Raw genomic sequence first — 27813 nt, 5'->3', positions numbered from 1 at the left:
CAGACACTAAGTAGATTTTGTTGCCTGATCAGAGTGTATTAATTTCAATTGATAGGCAAGTAGTGGTGAACTGTTTGTGAATCCTAGAATGTGAGGATTTCTCCACACTGATAGTTGGAGGAGCCATATTAGAATTCTCTTTGAAAAAGATGGTATGGAGGAAAGAAATCATGAAGTCTTGGTTCCAGAAATCGAGGGGAGTCAAGAGTAAGGTTCCTAAAACCCTTTTTGGCACTGATCTTAAGCTACAGATTGTGGATATTATGGTTCTTTTGCATCGACTCAAATGTGAGGCAGATGCCTTTAATTTTGTAGAGCAATATTTTTTCTTGGTGCAAATTATTTGCTCGAATTCGCAGTATATTGACTGGGCATTTGAGGTCAGTGAGAAATTATCTAGGGCTCTCAATACAGCCAAGTTTTATAATTCATTTTATATGTCTTCCTTCCTGATATATATGTTGGCTTCCTTACAGCTATGGCCAGGCCTCCCTAGAATTGAGGATGCACCAGAAAATGTTAAAAGTTGTGAATTTTATCCGTGCTTGTAGCTACAAAACAACTATACAGATTTTATCAAAGTTAATGATGCATTCACTATGAGAATTTGCAGGGAACTCCAAGGGTGTCCGGAGCAGAGATTCAGCCCAGAAGAAATGGTGGTAATCAGTCAGTTTGGTTGCTTTTTTATACAATTCTCATCTTTCTCCTATTTTTGTTTTGCAGCATTCGATGGTTTTCCCTTGAAGATGCCCAGATACCCGAATGACATGATCGTGTTGATGGAGATCATGAGACAGGCTCTCTAGGTGAACGGGTTAAGTTTCAGACTACAAAAGAAGGGATATGAATTCCCTATGAAGGTTGGAGCTTACAGTTGCGAATCTAGGTTAGATGCTAAGAACATGGTGAAAGCATTTGAAGGAAGATTCAAATTACAAGAGTATGAAGTTTTGAGACCCATGTTTGACCCGAATGGCTATGCTCGAGATGTGCTTTAGATTGGAGGCACGATCAAACATATCACCGCCATAGAAGACTACTGGGCAAATTGTAAAGATGAGCTTGAGAGTAGAGATCGTGCCTTTGCTAGATTCACGGTGGATCAAGTAAGAACTTATGGTATCAATTTGGATGTAGAAGGGCTAGAGGATGATGGCCAAAACATGTATAGAAATACATATTTAAAAAGGTTGAGAAATGTCCCAGTCAGTTTAGATCCCTACACTAATATAGATGAAGATCTCGATGTTATGGTGGCTAGGATCGTCAAAAGAATAGGAAAATGGGTAGAGTGGATAGCCAAGAAGGGCTGAAGTAAGGGAAAAGCTTCCCAGCAATCTCCAGCCACTGCCACTCCCACTTCTTTTCATAGTGCCACACCCAATGTATCAATATTAGCCACTTGAGGACCAACTATGCCCACAGGAGGAGGAGATCAACCACCTGAGAAGAACATTCCCATATCTCCGACATGTCAAGGTGGCTCTCTGCTAGTTATTGGGACCCAGTCTATTGCTGAAGAAAAAGAGACTGATAAGGAAAAAGATAGTGGTGCTCCTCCAATCTTCATTCCTCACATTTCCCCATCTCCATCTCCACAGAATACACCCATCCCTTCTCCTCATACTACACCACTTCCATCTCCTCATCATAGTCCTATTCTATCTGAGAAGACTCCCATTTTGCAGCCATCTAGTTCTCCAATTTAGGTAGTAGAGGTTGGAGATGAAGACTCTAGGAGCAATGAATCCACTGAATTGGACAAGGCTGAAGCAGGAACACAAGGGGAGGAAAAAGCTCCAAGCTCATCTAGACTTCTTTTAAGAGATTCAAAGAATCCTTTCTCTGTGAAAACAATGGTGAAAACTCTAGTGAAAAAGAAGATGTTTAGCATCGAATCATTAGGAGCAACTTCTAAGGTAATTGGAACAGAGTCCTGGCTTGAAGACTCACTGGAAAGAAAAAGGAAAAGGAAAGATGAACATGTTCCTGCAAGGGACATTGTATCTCAGGCAGTTCGCTTTGGTTCTACCATGGTGAAGGTCAAGAAGCAGAAAACTTTGTCAATTCTAGGGCAAGATCCAGAAATAGGACATCTGACCATGGAGATTGCCAAACCCAGTAAGGTTTGGGGGATTTAAGACCTAACTCCTGGAGATTTTACTCTGCATTCCATTGATCTTGGAGAAGCCAGGCATGATACAAAGCTGGGCCTATGGTGATTGGGTAATGAGATCATAGAAAATCAATTGGAGGATCTCAAGTTGTCAAAAATTAGAATGAAATCTGAGATAGAAGAGCTTAAGAGGTTCATCAGGCAATTATTTGTCCCATTGGCAACTATTACTGGTGTACCTGCTGCTGAAAATCCCATGGAAGAGGAAGTACAAGCCTTCATCTCCCAGCTACAAAAAGATTGACATTTTGGTCAGATCAGAAAGGAATGGATTAACAAGCTCAATTCGGATAGAGTTATGTTGATTGATCAAATTGGAAATGTTATCATTCAACTAGAGATTGAGAAAGATAACCTCATATCTAATCAACATACTCTGGCCACAGAGAGAGGAAGATGTGATGAGTGTGTTTCCCTTCTGAAGATGATTATTCAGATGAAGGCGAAAGAAGCAGTTGAAGCAAAGATTCTGAAGAAGGGTAATGAGCCCCTATTTGAATGGCTTCAAGGTATGCAATTCAAATAGGAGATGATTCAAGGAGCAGAAAAGGGGCTGAAGGAAACAGAACATAAAGTAAAGAAGACTTAGCACAGAGCTTTCGAGTTGATGAAAGGACTGCATTCTGAACCGCAGACTAGTGGTCAAGGAAAGGCTTTGATTGGAATAGAAGTAATGAAAAATAACTTCTCTGTATATTTGAGTAACCTATCAAGCATCACTCCTAATAATCAAAATAGAATAACAGATTTACAAACTTTGAGCAGATGCATACATGTGGCAGCTAAAGAATTAAAAAGTCAGATGAATTCTGTAAAAGAATTAGCTCAAGAGCATTCAAAATGGCTCTTAAGATTCACCAATGTACACATGTCTAGCAATGATGAGCTAATTCCTATTATAGTTTCTGCCAGGGTATATAGAGCAAAAATGGAAAAGGGGAAGAGGTCAAAATAATGTCTCTTATTCATTTTCTTTTGATTTTGTAAATGACAAATTAACTTATTGTCATTTTTCTTCTGAGGAGATTAACTGATTGGTATTCCTATTGTAATGGTCATCTCTCATCTCTATATGTATAGGGCTAAATGATTAATGAAGGGTCGGCAAATTTTTGGTGTGAATCTTGCTGCAGAGACAACTGAGTTTTGTGTTTTTTTTATTTACTGTCTGCTTTCTTCTTTTGTATGTTATATTTCCATAAATATTAAGTTGAAGTAATTAAGTGAACAGAGTTTCATTTTGTTATTTCATTTTAATAGAACTAGTAAATCAATTAGAGAGTTGAAACTAGTCGTGGCAAATATTTTGGTTAAGTGTTTCGTTTGTATGCATTCCATCCTATTTCTTCTTAATCGTTGTGATATTCTGTTGTGCGTCAGAAGTCATAAGATTGTGAGGGTTCAAACATCTGTTAGTTGTTTCATCTGCATAGTTAAGCTTGCATTGCATTTCATATTTGCATCTATCATGATTGCTTTGTTGAGAAATTCATAAGAGTGTGAAGATCACATGACAACATTTTTGCATCTAATTTCCGCCTAAGATTTCACTTGCCTGGGTGGAACTCAATTTTCCTCTACTGTTCTCCGGTTAAGAACATACCCCGCAATAGGAATTAGATATAAAACAAATTCATTGCATATCATTTCATAAGGGAGTTGTACCTTCCAATACAAAGGCAATCTATCAATCTCATGATAGATTATCCAACTATTGGCATCTAATTGATCTTTCAGAATTGGGCATTTGGAGAGTTTATTTAAAAGGACAATCTTTTTGGAGACACAGATTTTTGGTGACTATGCTGGGGAAACGAACAGTCACTTGATCAGAAAAACCTATGTCATGAGGAAAAATGGTACTACCTCATGAAAACATAGTTCCAGTGCTCCAACCTAAACTTGGTTTTCCAGATGACCAAGAGGATATTATTTCATCCCCGAAAACTTTTTTTTGGAGACACGGAAGAAATATTAAACACTATCAAAACGCTAGCCAGATATTAGAGGAAGAAGAAAGAAGAGCTAAAGAATTGGAATGAGCTATTCAAAGGAGAGAGATCTAGTGATCAGAAAGATAACTCAGACAATGGGCTCAGAGATAAACTAAACCCAGCATCTTAGAAAGGTTCTTAAGAAGTACCAAGGAACAAGGTGGGCGAGATCCCATTTTTGAATAGCTTATAGAACTTGGCATTCGCATCCTAGAAGTTCCAAAGCGGAAAGGTGAATAGAAGAGTCAAAGTAGACCACCTTCCCCTGTTCAAAATTAGAACACCAGTGCTTCTCAGTCTACCTATCAGGTATTGGCCTTACACAGAATCACCACTCCCTCTGTTGCTAATTTTCCTTCGTTCGTTGCCAGAACAATCATGGCTGCTCCATGGGCCTGATCCATACTCAAATGGTGACTCTAGAAATTTATTTTTAGAATATGAATTAGATTCTGAATCTAAGGCTGAATGTTATGTGACCATTGATGGGACTTCATACACAGTGCTGACTCGTGAGCAGAGGATGAAGAATCAGTCCTCTACTCACCCTCACAAAGATAATTCAAATCCTTCTTTAAGCAAGGCACATACTGACCAAGGGACATCCTCCACTTTAACGAGTAAAGACAAGACATATTTTGATTTTATTCAATTCTGTGAACAATCAAAGGTTCAAATTTCTACTATCGATTATTTGAAATCTCACCCTGCTAAGTTAAAAAACCTAGTAGATAGATGTAAAAATGATGTCCCAAATCTTAATCATAATGTGACGGTTGAGAAAGAAGAGGAGAACTTAACATCTAACTTATTCAATCAAGAAGATTCTACCATCTTAGCAACATTTTTGGGACAAAAACCTGAACCTTTTAATATCTCACTATATATTAATGGATGCAAGCTAAGTAACTGCATAATAGATTGAGGTGCCTTAGATAACATTATGACTTAGTCTGTACCCAAAGCCTTAGGACTCAATCTCACTAAGGTACATGGTAGGTGTTACTCCATGGATGCCAAATAGGTTCCCTTAGTTGGGCAAATCAAAGATGCTCAACTAGCCTTACCTGTACATCCCGAGAAGAAGCTCTTGTTGACTATCCTGGTAGCTGACATCCTAGCTAGTTATGGACTATTATTGAGTAGAAGTTTCTGTAGAGACTTAGGGGGTGAAATAAAGCTAGACTGGTCTCAAGCTTTGATACCCATTGGAAACAAGAAAATCAAATTGGAACCTGAAGAAAAGGCTAAATTCACAGTTTTAAAGTCAGACAATCCTAAAGCACAGATTTTGTATCAAGAGCTTGAATTTGGTAATTACATGCTCTTTACTGAAAGAGGCCTAGATGAAATAACAAATGAAGAGTAGATTTCTAAGGTTTTTGATGAAAGTAAAGATGTGTTAGGCATTTGGACACTGGAATTCGATGGAAGCTGAGCTTCTAAAGGATCTGGAGTAGGTGTGGTATTGATATCCGCAGAAGGAGAAATTGAACCTTTAGCTTTCAAATTAGAATTTGGGAATACAAATAACACTACGGAATATGAGGCCTTACTTCTGGGAATCATGTCAGCAAAGGACAAAGGAGTAAATATTTTAAAAGCTTGAGGTGATGCAGAGCTTATTGTGAAACATGTAAAAAGACAATACTCTGTTAAAAATCACAAATTGAAAAATTATAGAAATAGAGTATGGGATGAAATTGAAGGTCTGGAGGCTTTTTCTATTGAAGCAGTACTGAGAGAAATGAATGTTAAAGCTGATTCATTAGCAGTTTCAGCTTCTCTATTACTTCCTCATCTAGATTTCAAAGACAAAAAGTATCAGATTGAAATTGTGTATCGGTCTGTTGTCCCAGATAACACAAAATCATGGAAAGTCTTCAGTGATGATAAAAGTTTGCAGTTATTCCTTGAGAATGACAAGCTCAGCTTTGAGCATGAAAATATGAAATAGCATCAAAACGGTGAAGTTTAGTTCAAAGGTAATATCATTCCCCCATATTTTGTGGCTTTGGAAAAACTTTTCAATAGACATGATGCTTATATAAAACAAAAGAGAATAGAAAAAGGACCTACTACAGGTGAATACGAAGGAGTGAACATTGGAGAGGTTGATGATCCTAAAATGATTAATCTTGGAAAATGTTGTACTCCTGAAGAAAGAGAAGTTGCAAAGAAACTATTTGAAGAATACAAAGATGTCTTTGCATGGAGTTATGAAGACTTGAAGAGTTACAGAGATGGGAAAGTAAAACATCAAATCCCACTTAAGCCAAATGTAGTCCCATTTAGACAGAAACAAAGGAATTATAACCCCAAGGTTGTAGATGCCATTTTTCAAGAGGTAGATAAAATGTTGAAAGCAAGAATAATATATCCCATCCATCACTCCACTTGGATAGCTAATATAGTGCCCGTCAGGAAGAAGAATGGAGAGATAAGGATATGTGTTGATTTTCGCAATTTGAACCAAGCGTCTCTAAAAGATAATTTTTCTCTTCCTAATATGGACTATTTACTGCAAATAGTAGCGGGCTCAGAAATGATGTCTATGCTTGATGGTTTTTCTAGTTATAACCAGGTTGAAGTGGAAGAGAAAGATCAACATAAAATAGCGTTTACTACTCCTTGGGGTACATTCGCATATCACAGGATGCCTTTTGGGTTGATCAATGCTGCAGCAACTTTACAAAGATGTATGAGTAAAACCTTTGTAGATATGAAAGATCGGATCATAGTTATATATTTAGATGATCTCACTATGTTTTCAAAGAAAAGGAAAAATCATATGGAAGATCTAAGGAAGGTGTTACAGAGATGCAGAGAACATAGGATATCCCTTAATCCTAAGAAGTCAGTTTTCTGTGTGACAGAAGGAAAACTCCTTGGTCATATAGTTTCTCAAGAAGGTATTAAAATTGACCTTGAAAGAGTGAAAGCTATTTAGAGATTAAGCCTGCCCTCAAGTAAAATAGGGGTTAAATCGTTCTTTGGTCAGGTGAATTTTCTCAGAAGATTTGTACCTGATTTCGTGGAAACCACTAAACACATAGTGGATATGATGAAAGGAAATTCAAACTTCAAATGGAATGAGGCAGGAAAATAGGCGTTCCAAGGTATAAAAACTGCTATTGCCAGTACCCCTGTATTGTGTCATCCAAGTTATAAAAGAGACTTTATTATTTATTGTTATGCTTTTGAACATACATTGTTAGCTATCCTTGTATAGGAAAATGAGGAAGGAATACAAGCTCCCATTGCTTTCATGAGCATTCCCCTAAAGAATCATGAACTCAAATATTCCCAGATCGAAAAACATGTTTTTTTAGTGGTTAAACCCCTTATAAATTTTTGGTTCTATATCCTGCATTCACGTTCAATAGTTTTTTTCCCAGACATAGCAATTAAGAGTGTATTGACTCAACAAGATATAGGTTGCAATGTCAGGGGATCATGGATAACAAAGATACAAGAATATGACATAGAGATTAAGCCTACTAAGCTGGTAAGAGGGAATGCTTTATGTAAAGCAATTACAGAAAATAAAATTGCTTGTGAGTCAGAGGAACCAAGTGGAAGACAACTAGTGTTAGCTGTAGGTCTCTATGACCCATGGTTTGAAAGCATTTCCTATTTCTTAACATGTGGTGAATATCCCGAAGGGCTCAATGCAAAACAAAGGAGAGACCTTAAATTGAAGGCAGCCAAATATGTAATCTAGGATGGTAGACTCTTCAAAAGAGCTATTGATGGCACCTTTCTTAGATGCATGGATAAACAACAACAACAAAAGCTATTGAAGACCTTTCATGATGAGGCGTGTGGTGGACATTTTTCTTCTTTAGTCACAGCTTTTAAGATATTAAGACAATGTTACTATTGGCCCAGAATGTTTAAAGATGCATATGCTTGGGTTTCAAAGTGTGAAAAATGTAAAATGTTCTCTGGGCGTCCTGAGCTAGCAGCCCTACCGTTGAGGCCTATTGTAATTGAAGGACCTTTTTAGCAATGGGGCCTTTATTTTGTTGGTCCTATCAATCCAGTATCTAGTGCTGGTCACCAATACATAATAGCTATGACTGACTACTTCACTAAGTGGGTGGAGGCCAAAGCTACAAAGAACACCACTTCAAAAGTTGTATGTGAATTCATAAAGGAAAATATTTTAGTTAGGTTTGGGGTTCCTATCAAATTAGTAACGGATAATTCTTCCTATTTTTCTTCAATTGAAATTATGGATTTCTGTTTCAAGTATGGAATAAGTGTTGGTCATTCATTAGATTATTTTCCTCAAGGGAATGGCCAGGCTGAGTCTAGCAACAAAAATTTAGTAAATGTCATTAAGAAGCTAGTTTCAGATAATCAAAAGAACTGGCACAAGAAAAATTTTGAAGCACTTTGGGCGGATAGGGTGACACCCAAGAGAGCAATTAGTGTATCTCCTTTCGAATTGGTGTATGGAACTAAAGGAAATTTGCCTCTACCTCTAGAGCTGGCCACAAACAAACTCAGAACAGTGATTGAAGATGATATTTATAAAGATGGCCTGGAAAAGAGAATGTTGTATTTAAGTAAACTTGAAAAGGAAAAAGAAGAAATTGTTGACCATATTATGCAACACAAGAGGCAAGTGAAAGAACTATTTGATAAAAGAACAAGACCACGAAAATTTATGGTGGGAGACAGCGTATTGCTCTCGGATAAGAGAAATGCTCCTAAAGGAATGCATAAAAAGTTTGACACTCTATGGAAAGGTCCTTTCACAGTTCATCAAGCATTTGAGAACAATTCTTTCAAATTGGCCTATGAAGATGGTGAAGTACTACCCCTGACCTACAATGGTCAGGATTTGAAGCTCTATCAAATTTTGAAATGAAAATAGGTAACCCCTGTATTGTAATATAGTAGGTTTAGTGTTTTATGTGTGCTTTACTTAGTTTTTCCCTTTTCTACTTTTCCTTTCCTTTTTTCTTTGTTTTGCTTTAAGTTTAATTGTGTTGCCACCTTTTATTTCCTTTTTGCGAAACCAAAGATTCTAAGTCCCTCGCTTGGGTATTCTCTAACCAAGTCCCTAGTTAGAGCCACCTGTTGCCCCACTTTTTAGTCCCGTAGTAATTTGGCAAAGTAGATGTTTCATCATATTTGGTCTTGTCAAGTAAATAAGTCTTTCCTCTTTAGGTGATGATTGTCTCCATCGGATTTCCATCTTTCCCCCTTCTCGCACATTGTATAGCCGAGTGGGTTTTCCTCATGGTCATAGTTCATTTGGGTAGTCTAGATCCTTACTCGATGGAGATTCTTAAAGGATACTACTTCAGATAAATTTACTTGCAGATTATACGAACCAAATATGAAGAAAGATGAAGAGGCAAAAATTTTAGTGTTTCCTTCTCCTTTTGTGGATTTTTGCACTTTGAAGGTAAAATTTCGCAATGAGTTTTAAATATAATTTGCAGATTTCAAAATGGAAAGGTGAGTGAAGTTATAGACGATTCAGTTGATTATGATCATATTATAGCACGGGAATCATTTAGAAATTGCCAAAGTGTTCAAAAAAGGCATTGGCAGAAAACTCAGAACTGACTTCTCATCCTACGGACTTTCGTAGCCGGAAGGTGAAACTCCACCAGAAATGTAAATGCAATCTACTGGATGAATTCAGAAAGAAGAGTTATGTTTTGCTTAAGATCATCTAAATTTTGGGATGTTTCAGTGATGTGAATGATTTAAAACCTATTGAGATGAGTAAAAGGAAGATTTGCGAAAAACTGAAAAATAGCTTCTCCTTTTACAAGCATTCGCACCAAGAAGTCAATTTTTTGAACAGGCATAGCTAAAGCAAGTAAAGGAAGTCAGTGGGCCCCACTTCCCTTGGCAAAGTACTTTTTCTATTCTCCGAAGGCTTAAAGTGAAATAGTTAAGATAGAAAAGACTAAACGGAGGCTTCGCAAAAAAATAGAAATTGCCTTCACCTTTGCGGAATTTCTACCTTCAGAGGCGATTTTCGCATTGTCCAGAAAATTAATCTTGTAGGCTTGGTTATGTAAAAAATTAATCACAAGAAGCCTAAAGGATACAAGGGAAGTGAATACTCACATCTGAAAAGGATTCTAAATGCAGAATCAAGCTGAGCAGATTTCACCCTAGGCAGTACTCCGTTTTGGTTTTTTCGAAACGGGGTTAAAACAGGGAAGTAAGTTAGTAATAAAGGAAGTTACTGTTAAGCCAATGAAAAAGTGAAAAGACATGGAGGAACCCATTATAATCAGCAATCTAATAGATTGATCACTTATTTCACTTGTGTGGCGCGGATCATGAAAACTTAACAAGTAAATTGTGGTTTCTATATAAAGAACAGTATAACCGATTTTCAAATTACCATTTTCTTGCTTTGAATCGTTATGCTGTTAAATTGAACATTGTTAATATAGTACTCACAAAGCTAATTCTCACAATCATTTACATTCTCAAGTTTCATAGTCTACATCTGTTTGATTAAATGGCTCGTTTCTCTAGATTTGATGGTTTGGGTGGAGTTCGATCAACATGGCAGAACATCACAAATACTTCACTCCGCTTTTATGATATTCTAGATTTTCAGAGAAGGATAAGGACTAAACCAATTCATCCTATTACTGAGAAGCTCCATGGGAGTGGATTGGTGGAGGCAGCTGGATTTCCTATGGCAGTTCAAGCTCAGGAGTTGATTATAGAGTGTATCAATCATTACAATCCAGACACTAAGCAGATTCCGTTGTCTGATCAGAGTGTATTAATTTTAGTTGATAGGCAAGCAGTGGTGAACTGTTTTTGAATCCCATAACGTGAGGAGTTCTCCACACTGACAGTTGGAGGAGCCATATCGGAATTCTCTTTGAAAAAGATGGTATGGAGGAAAGAAATCATGAAGTCTTGGTTCCAGAAACCGAGGGGAGTCAAGATTAAGGTTCCTAAAACCCTTTTTGGCACTGATCTTAAGCCAGAGATTGTGGATATTCTGGTTCTTTTGCATCGACTCAAAGGTGAGGCAGATGCCTTAAATTTTTTAGAGCAATATTTTTTCTTCGTGCAAATTATTCGCTCGAATTCGCAATATATTGACTGGGCATTTGAGGTCAGTGAGAAATTATCTAGGGCTCTCAGTGTAGCCAAGTTTTATAATTCATTTTATATGTCTTCCTTCCTGATATATATGCTGGCTTCCTTACAGCTATGGCCAGGCCTCCCTAGAATTGAGGATGCACCAGAAAATGTTAAAAGTTATGAATTTTATCTGTGCTTGCAGCTACAAAATAGCTATACAGATTTTATCAAAGTTAATGATGCATTCACTATGAGAATTTGCAGGGAACTCCAAGGGTATCCAGAGCAGAGATTCAGCCCAGAAGCAATGGCGGTAATCAGTCAATTTGGTTGCTTTTTTATACAATTCTCATCTTTCTCCTATTTGCGTCTTGCAGCATTTAATGGTTTTCCCTTGAAGATGCCCAGATACCAGGATGACATGATCGTGTTGATGGAGATCGTGAGATAGGCTCTCCAAGTGAATGCATTAAGTGTAGGACTGTGAAAGAAGGGATATGAATTCCCTATGAAGGTTGGAGCTTACAGTTGTGAATCCAGGTTAGATGCTCAGAACATGGTGAAAGCTTTTGAAGGAAGATTCAAATTACAAGAGTATGAAGTTTTGAGACCCATGTTTGACCCAAATGGGTATGCTTGAGATGTGCTTCAGATTGGAGGCACGATCAAACATATCACCACCATAGAAGACTACTAGGAAAATTGTAAAGATGAGCTTGAGAGTAGAGATCGTGCCTTTGCTAGATTCATGGTGGATCAAGTAAGAACCTATGGTATCAATTTGGATGTAGAAGGGCTAGAGGATGATGGCCAGAATATGTATAGCAATACATATTTAAAAAGGTTGAGAAATGTCCCAGTCAGTTCAGAGCCCTACACTAATATAGACGAAGATCTCGATGTTATGGTGGCTAGGATCGTCAAAAGAACAGGAAAATGGGTAGAGGGGACAGCCAAGAAGGGTCGAAGTAAGGGAAAAGCTTCTCAACAATCTCCAACCGTTGCCACTCCCACTTCTTCTCATAGTGCCACACCTAATGTATCAATATTAGCTACTCGAGGACCAGCTATGCCCGCAGGAGGAGGAGATCAACCACCTAAGAAGAACATTCCCATATCTCTGACATGTCAAGGTGGCTCTTTGCTAGTTATTGGGACCCAGTCTACTAGTGAAGAAAAAGAGACTGATAAGGAAAAAGATAGTGGTGCTCCTCCAATCTTCATTCCTCACGTTGACCCATCTTCATCTCCACAGAATACACATGTCCCTTCTCCTCATACTACACCACTTCCATCTCCTCATCATGGTCCTATTCTATCTGAGAAGACTCCCATTTTGCAGCCATCTGGTTCTCCAATTCAGGTAGTAGAGGTTAGAGATGAAGACTCTAGTAGCAGTGAATCCACTGAATTAGACAAGGCTGAAGGAGTAGCACAAGTGGAGGAAAAAGCTCCAAGCTCATCTAGACTTCTTTCAAGAGATTCAAAGAATCCTTTCTCTGCGGAAACAATGGTGAAGACTCCGATGAAGAAGAAGATGTTTAGCATCAAAGCATTAGGAGCATCTTCTAAGGTAATTGGAATAGAGTCCTGGCTTGAAGACTCACTAGAAAGAAAAAGGAAAAGGAAAGATGAACATGTTCCTACAAGGGACATTGTATCTCAGGCAGTTCGCTCTGGTTCTGCCATGGTGAAGGTCAAGAAGCAGAAAACTTTGTCAATTCTGGGGCAAGATCTAGAAACAGGAAATCTGACCATGGAGATTGCCAAACCCAGTAAGGCAGGGTGAATTGAAGACCTGACTCCTGGAGATTTTACTCTGCATTCCATTGATCTTAGAGAAGCCAGGCATGATACAAAGGTGGGCCTATGGAGATTGGGTAATGAGATCATAGAAAATCAATTGGAGGATCTCAAGTTGTCAAAAATTAGAATGAAATCTGAGATAGAAGAGCTTAAGAGGTTCATCAGGAAGTTAGTTGTCCCATTGGCAACTATTACTAGTGTACCTTCTGCTAAAAATCCCGCAGCAGAGGAAGTATAGGCCTTCATCTCCCAGCTACAAGAAGATCGACATTTCGGTCAGATCGGAAAGGAATGGATTGACAAGCTCAATTTGGATGGAGTTATGTTGATTGATCAAATTGGAAATGTTATCATTCAACTAGAGACTAAGAAAGATAACCTCATATCTAATCAACATACTCTGGCCACAGAGAGAGGAAGATGTGATGAGTGTGTCTCCCTTCTGAAGATGATTATTTAGATGAAGGCGAAAGAAGCAGTTGAAGCGAAGATTCTGAAGAAGGGTAATGAGCCCCTGTTTGAATGGCTTCAAGGTATGCAATTCAAACAGGAGATGATTCAAGAAGCAGAAAAGGGGCTGAAGTAAATGAAAGATAAAGTAAAGCAGACTCAGGACAGAGCTTTTGAGTTGATGAAAGGACTGCATTCTGAACCGCAGACTAGTGGTCAAGGAAAGGCTTTGATTGGAATAGAAGTAATGAAAAATAACTTCTCTGTATATTTGAGTAACATGTCAAGCATCACTCCTAATAATCAAAACATAATAACAGATTTACAGACTTTGAGCGGATGCATACATGTGGCATCTAAAGAATTAAAAAGTCAGATGAATTCTGTAAAAGAATTAGCTTGAGAGCATTCAAAATGGCTCTTAAGATTCACCAATGTACACGTGTCTAGCAATGATGAGCTAATTCCTATTATAGTTGCTTCCAGGGCATATAGAGCGAAAATGGAAAAGGGGAAGAGGTCACAATAATGTCTCTTTCTCATTTTTTTGTGATTTTGTAAATGACAAATTAACTTCTTGTCATTTGTCTTCTGAGGAGATGAATCGATTGGTATTCCTATTGTAATTGTCATCTCTCATCTCTATATGTATAGGGCTAAATGATTAATGAAGGGTCGGCAAATTTTTGGTGTGAATCTTGCTACAGAGACAACTGAGTTTTGTGCCATTTCTTTACTGTTCGCTTTCTTCTTTTGTATGTTATATTTTCATAAATGTTAAGTTGAAGTAATTAAGTGAATAGAGTTTCATTTTGTTATTTCATTTTAATAGAACTGGTAAATCAATCAGAGAGTTGAAACTAGTCGTGGGAAATATTTTTGTTAAGTGTTTCGTTTGTATGCATTCCATCCTATTTCTTCTTAATCGTTGTGATATTCTATTGTGCATCAAAAGTCATAAGATTGTGAGGGTTCAAACATTTGTTAGTTGTTTCATCTGCATAGTTAAGCTTGCATTGCATTTCATATTTGCATCTATCATGATTGCTTTGTTGAGAAATTCATAAGAGTGTGAAGATCACAGCACAACATTTTTGCATCTAATTTCTGCCTGAGATTTCACTTTCCTGGGTGGAACTCGATTTTCCTCTACTGTTCTCCTGTTAAGAACATACCCCGCAATAGGAATTAGAGATAAAACAAATTCATTGCATATCATTTCATAAGGGAGTTGTAACTTCCAATACAGAGGAAATCTATCAATCTCATGATAGATTATCCAACTGTTGGAATCTAATTGATCTTTCAGAATTGGGCATTAGGATAGTTTATTTAAAAGGACAATCTGTTTACTAACACATAGTAAGGGTAAGAATAGTTTTTGGGTAAAGGGTGGATAGTCTTCTGGTACTTCAACTAAGAAAGGGGATAACCAAAACTAAGGGAAAAAATCTCAATAGGATCATCCTACTTAGAATGTTTAGTAGAATTCTAGTAGGGGTAGTGCACCTTATCCTAGTGCTACCTAAGGTGGTCACAAAATAGGTTCCAACTTTAGAGGAAACTATTATTCTTGTGGCAAGCCTAGGCATAAATCTTTTGAGTGCTCCATCAAACCATCTTCAGGACCTAGTAAGGGTGTAGCGAGATCTAACCCTACTATAGGAGATGTTGGTAGGGATCATCGAGTACTTGTAGTGGTTGACAACCATCAAGTAGATCATCAAGGTACAATAGTTAAGGCTACAGGTATGTTACATAGTATTTCATCTTTAGTTTTACTCAACTTAGATGCTTTTGATTCTTTCATATCACCATCTATTTTTTAATGATGTAGGCTAGTGGTAGTGTGTTAGGTCGATAGGTGGCAGGTTGAGTTAGCCATAGGTTCCAAAGTGACTATAGACTCATTAGTCAATGGTTGTATTCTAAATTTGGGTACCTTCACCACCACAGTGGATCTACACATTCTACCTCTGGGATCATATGACATTATGTTGGGCATGGACTAGTTAGCCACCCATTAGGTGAATATTGATTACTGTCATGAGATGGTATAGGGTGTTGATGACATAGGTTGGCAGGTGGAAGTTGTGGGAGTCTAGAGACCAGTCTCACTTTGAATTATCTCAACTAATTAGTTTAATCAGAGTGTGTGAAAGGGTTGTTAGTTGTTTCTTGTGTCTATCAATGATCTCAAGGAAGTTGAGAGCCATATGGTGACACTTGATAATCACCACTCCTTCATGAGTATGCCGATATGTTTCTTGATGATATTCTAGGTATGCCACTAAAGTGTCACATTGACTTTCAGATAGATCTCGTACCAAGAGCAGAGCTGATTTCATGAGCTCCTTATTACATGACTACTCAAGAGTTGAGTAAGCTCAGATTTTAGTTGGAGAAATTATTTTCAAGGGACCATATTCATCCTAGTGTATCCCTGTGTACTATACCAGTCATCTTTGTGAAGAAGAAGGATGGTTCATTGTATTTGTGCATTGACTACCAATAGTTAAATAAGTTGACGATGAAGAACTATTATCTTTTGTCAAGGATAGATGACTTATTTGATTAGATGAAGGTAGCACGAGTGTTTTCAAAGATTGATCTTAAGTTGGGATACCATTAGCTTCATATCAAAGAGGCTAATATTCATTCAACAAAATTTTGAACACGATATGGGCATTATGAGTTCATAGTTGTACCCTTTAGGTTAACCAATGTGCCATCAGTGTTTATGAGTTTGATAAATGGTGTATTTCACACTTACCTCAATTAGTGTGTTATTGTATTCCTAGATAACATATTTATCTATTTGAGGACTATTGAGGAGCATGAAGTCCATTTATGTCAAGTGTTGCAATGCTTGAGAGACTATTATTTGTATGGCAACTTGAGTAAATATGGATTTTTCTAGTCAAAGGTGAAGGATTTGTGACACATCATCACTAGTGATAGAAGTGCAATAGATCCAAAGAAGATTTTTGCTATCATGGATTGGCCAATAGCTCATAATGTCTTAGAAGTTCATAGTTTCATAGGATTGGTGAGTTACTACCATCACTTGGTAAAGGATTTCTAACAAGTAACTCATTCCATCACTTCTATTCAACAAAAAGGGAAGAACCATGTTTGCTTAGACCAGTGCAAGGAAACATTTAATGATCTTAAGGAGTGTTTGACTAGTGCACCAGTCCTCACAGTGCCTCATCTTGTAGGTGATTTCATGGTTTGCATAGATGCTTCATTAGAAGGTGTGGGTGTGGTGTTGATATAAGATGGTTGAGTGATTGCATATGAGTCCAAGAAACTCAAAAACCATGAGCTTGACAACCCCACTTATGATTTGGAACTCATGGTCATAGTGCATGCCCTTATCCATTGGAGACACTTTTTTTTGGGACACAAGTTTGAGTTGCAGAGTGATCATAGGAGCTTGTAGTATATCTTTACTCAACCAAACTTGAATGCATGATAGTGTCATTGGATGGAGTTCTTGTGCAATTATGACTTTGAAGTTCCTTACATTAAAGAGAAGGAGAAAGTTATCGTGGATTTCTTGAGTAGTAGGTTACATGAGGTAGCAGTGTTATCATTGGGGGTGGATTTGTGATGCCATATCTTGGAGGCTTTACCTAGTGACACTTGGTATTAGGAGGTGAAGGGAAAGATAAAGTCTAGACATACCCTTGAGGGGATATTTTTAGGTTATATGCTTGAGTTTGATGGACTACTGTGACACTTGGGGCATATTTATGCACTCATGTTAGGTAAACTTCATACCTTGGTTTTGTTAGAAGCACATCATACACCTTATTTTGCACATCCCGATGTCAAGAAGATGCATGTTGATCTTAAACAACAGTACTTTGGGTAGGGATGAGACATGATCTTGTTGATTTTTTGCTAGATGTCTTGAGTGCTAGAGTGTGAAGGCATAGCATCAACATCTAACAGGTATTTTTCAACCACATACCATTCCAGAGTGGAAATAGGATACAATATCTATTGATTTTGTCAAAAGGTCACCTATGTCATCACAGAGGAATGATTGTATCATGGTGATAGTGAAAAATTTGTCCAATGTAGTACATTTTTCACCCATAAGAGCATCATACACAACTTCTTTTGTAGTACATGTTTTCTTGGAGGATATTGTTTGTTTGCATGGGATCCCTCATTGGATTATTTTGGATAGAAATCCAGTGTTTACTTTTGCACTATGGATGTCTCTCTAGTATGCTTTGGGTGTGTAGCTTAAATTTAGTTTAGCTTATCACCTAGAGATTGGTGGTTAGACTAAGAGGATGAATTAGGTTTTGGATGATATCCTTTGCATGTATGTTATGGATAGGCAGGTAAAGTGGGAGGACTATTTGTACCTTGGTGAGTTTTCATACAACAATGGGTATCATAGTTCTCTTAGCATGTCACATTTTCAGGCCTTGTATGGTAGACCATGTCATACCCCTTTGAGTTGGGATTGTTTATAGGATCAAGTTCTTTTGGGTCTAAAGATGCTTCAAGACATGGAGTAGTAGTTTGTTTGCATTAGGGAGCATTTCGTTACTACTCAGGATAAGCAGAAGAAGTATGTAGATCCCCATAGGTTGGATTGTTACTTTTTTGTTGGTGACAAGGTGTTTTTAAAAGTGTGTCTAAGGAAGAGCCCCATCCATTATAGTAAAGGTTCTAAGTTGGCACCACATTTTGTTAGACCATCTGAGATCCTCGAGAGGATTGGTCCTATTGCTTATCAACTAGCATTGTCATCTAGCCTATCGTGCATCCGTGATGTTTTTCATGTTTCTTTTTTGAGGTAGTATATTATATATGTGACCCATATTCTTGATTAGGATGTTTGCAGGTAGTGGAAGGGAAATTTACTTTGGAGCCCATTCATATCCTATAGTAGCAAAGGCTAACCTTGCAAGATCAAGACATTGAGCGAGTAAGGGTCCAAGGGGACCTAAGTGATGAGATCTTTGTGACTTGGGAAGATGCTACACAATTGAGGGGATTGTTACCTTATCTATTTACTAGCTTCCAAGAGTAAGCCTATGCTAGTGGGGGAGGATGTAGTACCTCTCATGTTTGCAATCTGTACCTTGTTTATTTTTTATTTGAGAGATACTTGATACTCTTATTATATGTACCTTGAGATGACCTAAGGGTCAAATGTTATAATTTGATTCAGTATCATAGATGGTATACTACTATGTCATTCAATTTATCATATTTTCATGTTGATGTCATTTTGAGATGACAATAGATCTATGATGTTATTTGATTACCTAGTATTTGGACATATTTTTTTATTATATTATGTGATGGATTTTATGCTATGGTGATTTACTTCATTCTTGTCTCTTTATGCTTTATGCAAATGCGAGTGTTGTAAATGAATTAAATAGGTATTTAATGCACTATTGCTTTTGCTATGATTTTACATCTATTTTAGTGTTCATTATTTATATCCCTAGTAATGGCACATGGAGTTAGTGATTTAGCAATTTATATTTTACCAATGTCATCCCTGTATGGTTGATGTATCCTTATTTTAACTATTTAAATTAAACCTTTTTATGATTATAAAATTTGAACTCATCTATATTATGTGATTAAACTAGTCAGCGTGTCTGTGCATTTAAAGGTTCGCATTATCATGAAAGTTGTTAAGGGTTTTTTAGTAATTTTGAGTTTTCAGACTTTATATATTATTGAATTTAATTTATGGAAGCTTTTCTTTATTTGAATTCTCATTATGAGGAACAACCTATTTTCATTTCGATCGAATCAGAGTCTAGCTAGTCTAACTAGCTATTTGCCCTAATTGACTATCACTCAAAAAGTGAATAAGTATTGAAAAAGGGATTTGTTTTCTCACTTTTAAATTTTATAATTTGAATATAGGATAGCTTTTCTAAAATTCTCTTTTTGAAGGATTGAATTTCTACTCGTTCTGAGAGCTATGAGCATGGGATATTCATGAGGTTAGTCTCATTAGATTTGACTCGGGGAGACCTTGCTTTGTTGCCACTTTCGTCAGTATCAACGAGTTATTTAATTTATCAAGTTGATTTTGATTTTTTTCCCTTTTATTGTTTTAGTTTTAGTTTCTATAATGCCTTTCTTAGGAACTCAAAAGAAATAAACCTAATATGTTACAAAGTTTACTAAACCATTTTTTAAAAAAAGTTTAAACAACATCAAAGTAACAATAATGCAAAAGCAATATATACATACACATCAAGAACATGTAAAAAATTACAAATACAATTTCAATTCCTCAAGGGTTCCTTCATATTGAGTCACATTTAATAAATTTTTATTAATGAATTTAAATCTCAATTACAATGTCCATAATCATAAAATGAATAACCACATACATAGTCATATAAACAATGCATAAGTACAACTAATAATATGAAAGCACATCTAATGAATAACATCCATTGCACATGTCATAGGATATGTGAAAATAGATACAAGTACATCAATATACAATATAATATCCCACAGGATCTCAAAACACACGATAGATAGATACATCAAATGAATAGAAGTCTTCAAGATAAGAGAAAGAATAATAATGATACCATTGTATCAAGGAGCATTCCAACATCTATCAATATGAGGGGGAGCCAAATGGTAAGAATACACTACCTCCCGACCATGTGGTCACCTAATCAAGTTTCCACTCCCACCATGCAGGAGAGATAATGTATGATCCACACATAGATAATCAAATCATAAAATAATCCTAGGCAAGGAATCCTGATAGCCAAAACTACCTCAAGGGTAACACAAGCTACTCAAGAAAAAGAGATAATCAAAATTGAAAAGACACTCATTCCAATACTAACATCTCATACTAAGTCAACATAAAAATACCAAGACCAAAAATATACAACCATCTTGAAATCAATGTCAAGTGATACAAACAAAATGACCAACAAATAACAACTGTCATCAATAAAAGTAAACCATCAATCACAAACTCCAACAATAAAACACTACCAATGAATAATTGATCATTCATTAATAAAAGTCAATAGTCAACAATAAATGACATCCAATCAATAAGTAACAATTCATAGTAAATACACCATCAAAAGCAATATCCAACAAGTATATCACTAGAGGCAAGTATTAAAAAACTACGAGTGAGACTTAGGCTACATACTATGGAGTGTCATCACATGATTCAACTCTAGAGTTACCTTGGCAGTCTCTCAAGACCTCGACCCCCAAGTAAATCTATGGAGAACCAAAATACCCTCTTTTGATGATAATGAAACTAGTCATAGCTCTCAAAATGGCATCTACATATCATCCTTAGTCTATACAAGCACTCAAGGCATGGATGAGGAAAAATCTCTAACTTATATTTTAATGTATTTTAAGGAAAAGGGATAGGCAAGATATTTTAATTACTATGTTATCACTTGTTACACAACTTACAATGAGTTATCCTAGTAGCCACTTTGGGCCCTAACCCCCATTGCAAGCCACTCCAATAGACATGCACCTAGACTACCTTCCTAAAATTTGCAAACCATAATAGTGTCCCATACCACAAAAAGTGATATTGATCAAATTTTTTTTCTTAACAGGAAACCCAAAAAATAACATTGGTTCTCAAAACCTAAGTTCTCAAAATTGCTCAATAGCTCATAAAAGTCATTAAACATAAATCTCAATTCAAATAATAAAGTTCATCATGATATCCAGTCAAATAATCATAAAAGAAATCTCAAAACTGCCTCTAGTTCACATCCTAACTTGGCCAACTAAACAACCACAAAGAAAATCTATCAAGAAAATAAACATCACAAGACTATAAATAGAACATTAGAAAATACATAGTTTTCAACCACATGATTTAATTCCACCAATTTCTCTTGTTTGCTTTGGGGCATAAGGATGTGTTTAAAAATAAAGTAAGAATATACATGTTAATGTAAATTGGTATGCTAATATACTTATTTAAAATAATAAGTATTTAAATATCCAATACTTTTATACAAATAAAATATCATGCAATATTATCATGTTATCAACTTGAATAATCTTAAACCATAAATGATTTAATTAATAATATAAATGTATATTATTGTATTTAAATAATACTAATTTCAATTTCTAAAATATTAATATGACTTTATTTAAGTCTAATATTAATATTTATTTTTCTTTTAATTCATAATGCAACTAGAGATAAAATTATAAATTTAATTTAATTATTTATAATTTCTCTCATTAAATCAAATAGTTATTAACTAAATGACTATAAAGTGAACTCTACAACAACTTCTCTAAAAATATAATAAAATTATAAATATTTATTTATTAACTTCCCTCTTCCATTAATAAATATTAAATTATTTATATGCAGCTTATAGTTTAATTAGACTTAAAGAATTACTAATATTACTAACATTCATTTTAACTAAATGAATGATATTTATTTAAATTTTTATAAATTAATAAATAATTTTAAATTTTTTAATTAAATAATTTATTTTTAATTAAATACTTTATTTTTTAAATAAATAAATTTAAAAAATTATATTATATTAAATAAAAATACACATGCAATTAGTATTTTCGCATGTCTTTGATCTTTCAAATCATGCAACCATACTATACTTAGGTTTCTATTTTTAGCATGTTTGTTTTCACATGCATGTAACCTTACTATACTTAGCTTCTATTTTTAACATGTTTGTTTTCACATGCAACCTTACCATACTTAGCTTTCCATTTTTAGCATATTTATTTTTATATGCATGTAACCATATTATACTTAGCTTTTATTTTTAGTATATTTTTTTTCACATGCATGCATAAATTTAGTTACAACATGATTTCCTTTCAATTAATCTTTTTTCTTTTTTTACTAAATTTTGCAATTAAATTATTTTAGATATAAGAATAATATTTATCTATATTTAGAAAATTCATGATAATCTCATGGTTCTAAAGATAAATTTAAAGTTGAAACATTAACTATTCAATTTATTATTATTTTCTTCCAATTTTCAATAATCAAATTTTCATTATATTAGAAAGGGGTTTATAAGAATACAATCACAATAGTTTTCTATAGTTTTTCTATAATTTTCCTTAGTCATGTTTTCTTGATTAATAATTTTTTATTTTTTAAAAAATCTATAACATAATTCTTTATTCAACAATCAATATAATAAATTAATAAGCAATATGCAAACACCCAAGAAGACATGAAATAGACAGATCTTTCAATAAATTTTTACAATAGTTTTCAAACTCTGCCTCAAAAATGTAGTTAAATTCTGAGATAATCTGTGAATGCATGCAAATCCAAATCCTCTAAAACTTTCAATAATTTTTTGATCCAGTTCTTAATTTTGCTATCCAAAACTTTTGTGTCTAGAAATGAGCTCTAATTTCATTAATAAAGAGTTTTTCTCCAAAATCAAAGTTTTGATAATGCAATCATGTGAAAACCCTTTGTCTTTAATTACTATATTTTAATTTTCATGCACATACTTTATGCAATTTAATTAAAATAAACTTTATTAAATTAAAGCTTTCTCTCCCTTATTAAATCATGCAACATTTTTTAATAAAATATTTATTAATTTAACTAATAATATTATTTAGATTTTATTAATAATAAAATTCTTAAATAAATTATTATTAAATTATATATATATATATATATATATATATATATATATATATATATATATATATATATATATATATATATATATATATATATATATATATATATATATATATATATATATATACGCCTAAATTAGAACTTTAATCAAATATTTTAAATTTAATTCTTCCATGCATATTTTAAAAAAAAATTAATTAAAATATTCTTTTTATATTTTATTTTCCTTCAATTTATTAATTAGTGCAAGCACTAATTAAAGCATAGTTTATTATTCAAATTAATAATAATTATCAAAACTCATTATTTAAATGCAACTCTAATTTAATTATTATTAAATAAATAATTATAATAAAGCAATATTAAATTTTTGATATTTTAATTTTTTTTTTGTCCAACTTCTTAAATTTAACTTTTAAGTCAAATCTTTTAAACTAAAGTATGTATTTAATTAATTCACAATTAATTAAATAATATCATATTCTAATTTCTCTTTAACCAATTTTCTAAATTTATATTTCTAAATTAACACTTTAAATTAAAGCACATATTTAATTATTATTTTTTATTAATTAAATATTGTCATTCAAAAAAAAAATTTAATCAAAATAATTCTCAATATTATATGATTAACATATATATTATAATTAAATCATTTACCAAATAAATTATGTAGTGCAATCCACATAAAAGTAACATTACCAAAACAAACCAAAACTCTAAATCAAACAACACAAGCAAAGATAAACTCACGGGTTTTGAAAAGGGTGGAAAGTTAGTTACAAGTCTTCCTTGCAAGTCAAGTATTTAGGCTATGGTTGGGATTGGACTTCAACATTATCTCCTCATTCTTACCATTGAGTTATTGTGATAGGGCATGCTAATCCTGGCAATTTAGGAAAGTCGATGCCTGATACTTACATTCTGCATAAAAGACGAGCATGTACATTTATATAAATATATCTAAACTAAATAGACAATAGCGAGGAGTGGTATATCATGTAGATCTTGACTAGTAGGTGACTATGACTCCCTCCCTTAACCACATTAAACACAACAAATAGAAAAGTAAAACAAAAAACACACCATACACATGCAAGTATGGGGTAAGTACTATAATAAATCTTGGGTATAAATCATCACACATTCAAACATGAAAACTCATCATTTGATATCGTCCTAAAAGAAACCACATTTATTAAATAAGAACCATTAAAGTATTATTAATGCGCCAGTAATCATAATCAACAATCAACATGTGAAATATAATCAACTAAGCAATTCATCGTTTAAATATCTCTAGTCTAAGTTATGAAATAATATTCTTAAAACTAACACATCAATGAAATAGGCATAAAAATTTTTTGGTAAATATAATGAAAAAAAACTATGGGTGGTCATTACAATTTCTGGTAGCAGTTTCTTAGGAGGCTAAGAACTAGCATTCCCCTCTACTTCTATTTGTTGGTTCTACCTAGTTGGTCAGTTATGAACATTTACCCTATTTTTGGGGATGGGGGTTTGGGGATTCACACCGTTATGCTAGTCAATTTTGCAAATGATGTCTGAACCCAAATATTATTGGATTTTTTAGGATTTTGTACCCAAAGACCAAATGGGTTTTAATTTTAAATTTTTTTAGTTTTTGGGGTTTTTACCTTGTTTTGCATGCCACCTTATTTTCTCAAGTTTTCTTAGCATGATGTTGGTCATGGGCCTAGACAATCTATTTGGATGTCACTCAGACCAAAATTGCACTTTTATGTTGCATTGGGATCTAAACTACATCTGTCCTCCCGAGTGTATTCTCAGTTGATTGACTTTCTGAATTGTGTTCTCATCTAGTCCTTGTGTTATAATGTTTATGATGGTGGTGTGCCACACATGAGAACGTGTGCGTACATTTGTCGGGTGACTTGCAAGGCTCAATTTTTTGTGGTACTTCCAGAAGTTATGATCATTAGGGTTGGGTTGGGAATTTGCATGCCTATAGGCACTCATCATTGGATGAGCATGGGTAGGGTAGGGTAGCATATGGAGGGGGCTTCTATCTTGTAGCATAATGATTATGGTGTCATATATTGGTAGAGGGAGCTTCAATTAAGTGATAACTAAAGAAAATACTAAGTGGTAATAAAACTTAAGATAATGAAAAATGTTTGGTGCCTGAGCCTTCTGTTGAGGGAGTTGAATCTGCATAATCTAAGCTTGGGCTTGTCGATGTCAAGTGACTCTCCATGATGTCACCTCTAATTAGTAGCCCGTTAAGTGTCTAACCAGGAGCTATAGTTTATGCATTGCCTATATTCTCAATTTTAGTTATCATACTATCTAGTGTGAGTGTTAGCCATGGATGTTTACTTTACATGTGTTTATGGTTGGATCATTATCTCCATCAGCAAAGTAGGAGTGGGCCTACAGGTGCCACATGGTTGAGAAGCATAGCTACCTATACCATTTCTAGGGACCAGTGTATAGAGATGGTCTATTGTTCCATTGCAACCATTGCTAGATGTTTTCACTTGGTACTTCAAGTTCTAGAGTATTCTTTCTTGTGATTTATGCTTTCATTAGAATGGTTGTATATCATGTTTAGATGATGTTAGTATTGACACATTTTCTTATTATAATGATTAGCATATGTAGATGATGAGTTGAGTAGGATTATCTTATGTTTTACTTCTAGCATATTAGATTTTCTTATGCTTATGTTATAGCATGTTTTAGTAGTGATGCCCTCATATGACAGCACCAATGATTTTTTCAGTAGTTTGGTATGTTATGCAAGGAATGGCTAGGGCCCACGATGGTCTTATGATGCTATTATGGTTGGGAGGAACCATGTACTTAGTTTGGTTGTATCGTTAATTGTGATGTTACTTTATTTTATTGCAATCTTATTTTAGTATACTGTGATATTTCTTTTTGTACTTTCCCTTCACTAATTGTTAGATGGTTAGATTGTGCTTCCATCTTTTAATATTGTGTTTGAGTGTTTACACCTCAAATTGTAGATCTGGTACTCCGAAGTATGGATGTTTTAAACTTTGCTTTTCTCTTTAGTTTGTCCTTTGAGCATTTTATGTATTTCCAAGGCAACCATTTGTCAGCATGGGGTGATACTATAAAGTATCACACACCCAAGGATTTTTGTTGGGTGATACTAGAAAGTATCACACTTCTTAGGAAGAAATATCATGCAATATTGGAAAGTATTGCACCCCCTTTGAAGTAGTATCATATGATATGGGTAAATTATTACACATCCTTTTGAGGAGTGTTGTCTAATCCCTAAAAGTGTTTCCCCCCTTCTAGAGAAAGGTTGTATAATACTGAAAAGTATCCCATAGAGTTTTTTTAAAGTATCACCTAGTATTTTCAAAAACCTATTTGAATGGACAACGAACACTTTTTAGGAAGTGTTTTGGCTACCCTCTTATGTGCTCTTTAACTCTTTGGCATTGCATTTTGAATTTTGAATTTTTTTATTTGAATTTAGTAGTGCATCTTTCATTGCCAGTCGCTTTGGTCAATAGTGGTGTTTGGAAATCCATTGGTGTCAGGATATTTGGTTAGTCTTCTATTGTGATATTTGTGATCCTCGTATGTTGTATTTCATATGCATCCATACTTGTTCAAACAAAAATTGTCTTGGCTTATATTTATCCTTGTTTCCAAGAATCTCTAGATGGGGCATTACACTCTATCTTCATTTAGTAATCTCTTCATGTGCTTTATTAGGTACAACTCCTCACCCTACTCCTCTCTATAATTACAAATTCTTCTATTGATAATTGTTTTTAATGATAATGAGCATAAATGAGGATGTCACGTAATTTAGTGCCTCCCTAAACTAGTTTGTACTAATTTTTTCCCTTATTTCCCATTCGCATGTGCATTATGTCATTGTATTGATATACATGCCCTTTTTTAATGCTATCATTTCAGCACAAGCAAGTAGGAAAGTCCTACATTAGATGCACCCATGAGAAATTTTGTGAGCATAAGCTCACAAAATTAGAGTTGAGTGATAGAATCACCCTTTGAGATTGTGAATAATTTGCAAAAAACTAATTTTTTTGTGTACACGAAACTATTTATTTTTCCTCTTCTTCTAGCATCTCACTGGAACAACTATCACCCTCCCTCTTGATGGTAGTTGAGGAGCAGCCTATACATCCTTGCTACCATAAAATAGATGGTAGTGTGGCTATGTGTTCTTAATCAAGCTACTCAAGTCTTTTTGTTAGAGAATATGGGTAGGCTAGACATTTAACCTAACATGCCCTTGTTTGTGGCCAAGCTAAATTTGGTCTTTTTCCTAACATTTACAAGATTTCCAATTGTGATTAATAATCTCTTAAACTGAATCAATGCAATTTTGATTTGATTAGATGGTGTGAGAGAGCTCAATAAAATAGTTCACTTGTAGTTATTAGAAATTAAGTTCATTGACTTCTCCAAGTTGAGAATCAAGAAGTTTTAGCATCTTGCTAGATTTCCTCATCTAAGATCGTGATACTCACAATTTATATAGATCAATGATTTTGAATGAGAACTACACATTGAACTATGCTAGCAATGGTATAATATTTAGAATGAGGCAATAGTATAAGGGTATG

At 34.7% G+C, this 27813-nt stretch overlaps 1 pseudogene; it reads left to right on the top strand.

The window, feature by feature from the left end:
* The first annotated feature begins 13525 nt into the window (after window positions 1–13525).
* Window positions 13526–27813, top strand: part of LOC149528213 (cellulose synthase-like protein H1) — a 154925-nt pseudogene continuing 140637 nt past the window's right edge.

The sequence above is a fragment of the Cupressus sempervirens genome, chromosome 11 (assembly GCF_028749045.1).
Source record: "Cupressus sempervirens isolate cs-2001-9-10 chromosome 11, ASM2874904v1, whole genome shotgun sequence".
Taxonomy (NCBI): domain Eukaryota; kingdom Viridiplantae; phylum Streptophyta; class Pinopsida; order Cupressales; family Cupressaceae; genus Cupressus; species Cupressus sempervirens.
The sequence above is the reverse complement of the archived record's forward strand: the minus strand, read 5'-3'. Positions and strand labels throughout refer to the sequence as shown.